Source organism: Triturus cristatus, chromosome 1_2 (genome assembly GCF_964204655.1).
Source record: "Triturus cristatus chromosome 1_2, aTriCri1.1, whole genome shotgun sequence".
NCBI lineage: Eukaryota > Metazoa > Chordata > Amphibia > Caudata > Salamandridae > Triturus > Triturus cristatus.
Window position 1 is genome coordinate 192452152 of NC_140580.1, and position 6092 is coordinate 192458243.

A 6092-nucleotide genomic window follows, 5' to 3' on the forward strand; every position below is an offset into this window, starting at 1 on the left:
GCTGCTAAGTTGTTCATGATTTTCCATTCTCTGATCTCTAAATTTGGTAGCAAACCACTTTTTTAGTCTAAGTTTACGTGTAAATTGAAATAAATCAATCCGACTTTGTGTGTATTCAAAGTTGGCTGAGGGACAGAAAGTAAGCCCATATGAAAGTACCTAAATCTCAGCCTCGTTGAGCTTTCTTTTGGAGAGGTTAATGACTGTTTTATCGTTATTCATTTTGTTTTCTTCTGGCCCCTTGTTCTTCTTCCCACAGGGCTTAGTATTTCTTCTCTTGCCGAGGTATTGGACCTGCCGTCGCCTCTGCCTCCTCTTCCACGTCCTCTTTGACCTCCTACATTGGATTTGTTCAGTGTGGCTAATCTGCCTTGTGCCACCAGGGAGAATTCCTTTAAAATTTGTTCTTTTGGTCCCACTGAATGTGGGCTTGTGGCAAGGTGTTCCCCTTCTTCCTCTGACATTTCGACTCCTGGTTGTTCATCTGGTGTAGCTTCCACAGTCTGTACTTCAATATCATCCAGAGGTTTGATTTTATTCTGTTCAGAAGAGACTGTTTTGCTGCGCAAGTGATCATATTTCTTGGCAAAAGTTAATACTTGTCCCTTTTCATAATCAACTAAATCGCGCAAAAGCTTTCTTTGTTTTTTCTCTCTGATTTCTTTTTCTATTTTCTCAAGCCTACCCTCCATTTTAGTCATATCCAATTCAAATTCCTCCTTTTCACAGGATGATTTTAAATGTTCAATTAATTCATCGATTTCTTCAGTAATTTTTTATCAACCTCTTTGTTGGCATATTTGACCAGGAGCTTGAGCATAACCATCGAACACTGATGACTGTTTGTGGCCCATTCATCCACAAGACCAGGATCTGGTTCATTGAAGGTAGGTATGGTGTATATTCTAAGTCCTCTTGGGATACGGCCCGCTTCAATGTATTTTTGCAGGGTAGTGGATTCCCACCACTTATTCTGTTCTGTTTTAAGCAATTTCCACAGTTTATTCCACATTTGTATTTTGTCAATTTCACCACTAGGGTTTCCCATTGTCTCGACTGTACTGCTGTGTTGTCCCGTTACATCAAAGGTAAACATCTTGCTTGCCGCCTCACTCCTTTTCATGTTTCTAGACGAGGCCATGGTTTTCAATGTTATATAAGGCGCTTTCTGTGCGCACCCACGCTGACACTTATGGGAGATTAAATCACACACTTTGCGATTCTCACACCCGTTCCGCTTGCCCTTTAAATATAACTACCTACTGGCGAACGCGTGCTGTGTGGGTGCTGACATTTATTAAAATCCTATGAAGCACGAGCTGGTGTCCGTGTGCTTTCTTCCTCGCCATTAGGAAGTGGGAGACAGCGTTTGGACTTGATATATATATATATATATATATATATATATATATATATATATATATATATATATATATATATATATATATATATATATATATATATATATATATATATATTCACTGAAATATAACAAAGGTTATAGTAACTCTGGAATCAAACCCTTCTTTCCAGTTACATGTGGTCACCATGGTAGGGCCTGCATGTACCAGCAAAAGTTGATAAGGCAGACATCCAAATGTTTTGTCAGCATCACAAGGACAGGCGATTGGCCCATGGTTATCTAGAGTCATAAAAGTGGCCAGAAAGGCCTGGATTGGTCTGGTCTGATAAATGCACGCATCCCAGAATGTCAGCGTTCATCGGCATGTGTTAGCTTTAGAGCTACCACAGTTATCTGAGCAATGGATGGAGTGATTAAAGGAACCATAACTGATTTAATGAACCATTTATAGTTTCACTGTAAAAGGCATGCGCACTTACACATGCATAGCTTATCTTTTGAGGCAAGCATATCCTACTGTATTAACCAGGTACCCACATCTGCTGGATGGAGTTGGGGGGAGCTGCATGCTTGTCATGGACTGAGCTTTGTATCCTTCAGGAGCCTGCTGCAGGGGGGAAGCTCCTGCCTGTGTGGGTTACGGGAAACAGCCCAGGTACATGGGCACTGGCAGACCTGGAGCTCTTTGCGATTATGGAAAAGAGAGACGGGGCGAGGCACAGCCTGAGTCAGATGCAGAGATGCCACCCTGGGTGCCTGGGATTCCCCTTGGTTCGTTTTAAGCTGCTGTGGATATTTGCTCGGTGGAAGAAGGCAATGGTGTGGCATGCAGGTCCCCAATCACCAGGCAACATCCAGGTCCTGGGACAACGCTTCCCCTTCCTCTGTGGTCGGACCACAATGGGATGCAATCTGCCAAGCTGCCTGGCCTTCCCAGTGCTGAGTAGGGCCTTCGTGAAAGGCAGGCCTTGGAGTTAATTGGTCCCTGTGTGGAAATTTAGCGTGCAAACTGAACATTATCTGCGCCATCTTGCCTCTCCCCAGCGCCACGCATAGCAAATGCACGGCCGCCATTTTAGGCACCCCACTCTCTCTCCCCGCTCACTCTCGATCGCCAGCGCTTTCCCCCGGCGCTGCGAGCATCCCCCGCGCGCCGGCCACCCCCGCTCTCTCATACAGGCCATAAACCCTCTCCTTCTGCGCGACCCTGCTACGGAACCACTTCCGACCGACAACCCATACATGGTCATGCCTCTCCTTTGATAACCCCCTTCCTCTGCGCCCCATTGTCTGAACTGGTCCCAGGCCATCACCTAGCCCTGCGGATGCAGTTTATTGCCCCTACTGTAAGGGAAACACCCCACATCAAAGGGATTACAGTAGATCAAAGCCCCTACCCCCTGAGACCCGGCCGGTTGCACACACCCCCGGGAATTAGCGGAATTCCCTGCTGCGCGATAGCCATCTCCCACTGCGGGTAGGGTGGGAACCTCTACTGTAACCATGTGTGGGATAGGATCTGAGCCGGGGCTTCAAGGGGTGTTCTTTCAGGCATCAAGAGAATCTCAAGAATGTACTATATGTAATAAAGCAATAAACCGGTGTATAAGAGACCAGGTCTCAGAGATGCGGTTAGAGCACCTCGTGACGATACCTTGCTGTCTGATCTGATGTGTTCTGCTCCGACGGAATAAAACTTTGTTTCCTGCCTTCCAGTCTCCGGCGCCTGCCTCTTTTATTGGTAAAATCATCGAGTGGTATGAGAGGCGATTACCGCCGGGCAAATACTTGAAAGGTTATCGACTGAAACTGCCGCTACCATTTAACAATTGGCGTCCCAAACGTGGGGCCCATCAGCGACACGTGGATCCAGTGGGAGAGGTCCCGACGACAGAGTGAACGACTGCAATGATCGGGAGAGCTCCTGCCCAATAGACCCTCGTCTGGCAGCCGATCATCCGAACTTCACTGGTTCCGAGCAGACCTCTCTCGAGTGATCTACGGTCCTGACTGGGAACCATCAGGAGTGCCGCGGCAAATACGGAGAGTAGAGGACGATCGGGCGCTGGAGGCGGAAGACGAGAAACCGTCCACGCGGTCCGGGTAAGGTCGTGATACACGACAAATTGAGAAATAATTGATTGATTGTTTGACGCTTTGGAAATACTAGTATTGCTCATTGATTGTTCTTTTTGAGATATTCGCTGTCTACAAACGGGGAGGAGTAGAAATACTCTCTCGCTCTCTCTCCCTTTGCAGATAGTGAAGGGTAGGTAACGCAGACTTTTGTCCCCGTTGAAACCCGTCGTGCCTATCTTTATCTCCCCATTGATTGATTGTCCGAACATTGATTGTTTTGGAGAATAGTGCTTTTTGAGATATTCTCTGTTTGCAAATAACGTAGAATAGGAATATTCTGTCTAGTCTTTGCAAATAGTGAAGGGTAGGTAATGCTGACTTTTGTCCCCGTTGAAACCCGTCATGCCTATCTTTATCTCCCATTGATTGATTGATTGATTGATTGTCCGAACACTAGTTGTTTGATATTGGTTCTTTGGAGGTATTCTCTGCTTGCAAATAACGAAGAATAGAGATATTCTGTCTAGTCTTTGCAAGCAGTGAAAAGATAGGTAGTGCTGACTTTTGTCCCCGTTGAAACCCGTCATGCCTATCTTCTCCCCACTGATTGGTAGTTGGTTCTGCCCGGACCGCTTATTAGAGGTGAACCATCCGGCTCCACTGGAGGGCACCCCTAATAAGGACATGTTCACTAACTATGGACTAGTCGCCGTAGCTTATACCAAGCTATGGCATAAATATACAAAGAAGGACCCCGAGAGTCAGTGGCCACTGATGGGATCCTTCGACGACCATAAGATAGAAGCGCTAGAAATAGCTCTGCGTAGCAATAAGACGACGCCTACTATGCTTGACAGTATCGGCATGTGGCGCAAAGAAGCGACGCAACGGAAAAAGATGGAAGAAGTAAAAGCAGAAAAGGAATTACGAAAGGCAGCTCACCTTGCCGCTAGAAAGTTAGAAGAAGACATAAAGGAGAGAAGGGAAACTAAACTAAGACAGGAGCCCGAAACCTCAGGCCAGTACGCTGTTAGGACCCCTTCTTTGCTCTACCCTGAGTTGTCCTCCAAGCAGCGAACGAATGACGAGTTACTGTTAGGTCCCCCGATCATTTACATGCCCCCTCCGTATGCACCCTCCCAATCAATAGTGCAACACCCACAACTCCCGAACACGAGCGAAAGCAGTACAGGGGCCTCGGCCCTCACGGCCTCCGCGCCGGCTGAGCCTCTTGTGCCGAACCCAACGTCGACCACAACGCCAGTCGACCATGAGATAGGGAAGAAAGAGTCCACCAGAATGAATCGACTAACTAAGGATGAACGAGCAGGAATTGACAAGATAGTAGGGACGCTGGTGGAACGAAAAGAAAGTGAGGAGTATATAACAGACGTGTATAACTCGCCGCAGACGACACTTCGTCGTACGGCTCTGTTATCACGCCCTGAATGCATATGAGGATAGGTACCACGATAAAGGTCCCGAAGGCTTAGCGGCCCTATATAGGAAGGTAGACATTGGGGAAGAAAGAGAGGGCGATGTAACGAACCTCTTCACTCGTACACTCGAGGTCTACCGACACCTTAAAGAACATGGACAGACCACCAAAACAGAAACCCCCATAGCAACTAATCCCCAGGGAGGAAGGGCCGATGCCATGATGCCCATTAAAGAAGCTGCCCCCTACTGGGTCCCCCCACGGGGTCAGGGAACACACGACGACATCAACAACCCAGATGCGAAGGGAAGGGTTGTATATAACTGGGTCTATCAGCCGTGGGACCGGCAAGATATTTTGACTTTTAGAAAGACTCTACCCGACTTAAGAAAGAACCCGACTGCCTTCTACACGGAATTGGGTACAGCCTTAGGCTCAACGATAATGACGTTAGCAGATATCGACTTGTTTTTTGGGCTATGTCTGCCGGCTGATGTGTGGAAACAAATCCGGAAAGTTGACCACGCTGAGCCGTTCGGATATACCTGGGTACAACTCGATACCATAGATAAACAGCGAGAGCCAGGACAGAAACCCCCGAAAGCCATCTTAGAGCTCCCAGACAAGATTGTACAAAAGCTGAAGACTCTAATCCCAGAAAGAAAGGTAGACTGGTCGATAGTGACGGCTTGCCGTCAGAAACCCCAGGAAGATGTGTCTGAATACTTCTCCCGATTCGAGACTGTGTTTTCCGATTACAGTGGCCAAGACATGACCACCGCAACCGGACACCACCTCTTTGTCCAGAATTATGTAAAGGGTCTGTCACAAGAAGTTTCCCAGAAGCTACAGACCAGCGAGAGTAGCTGGGCAGCCTCCAAACCCGCAGCGATTCTCCAGATGGCCCAATACTACGAAAATCAGAAAAACGAGAACGATAGGGCATCAGAGAAGAAGAAAAAGGAACTGAAGGAGAGGGTAATGATAGCACAGTTGCAAGGGGTGACCATAGGAAGGGAACCCCCGAAAGAGAATTACCAACCAACCGCCCCTAGAAAGCTACCCCCTAGAGACCATACACCTACACCCTACAACTGACGGAGAGACTTAGATGGGAACCAATGCGCGTTCTGTAGAGGGTTCGGACACTGGAAATCCCAGTGCCCGGTCCTTCTGGAAATGAACAAGAATAGGGACCCCAGAGACACAGCA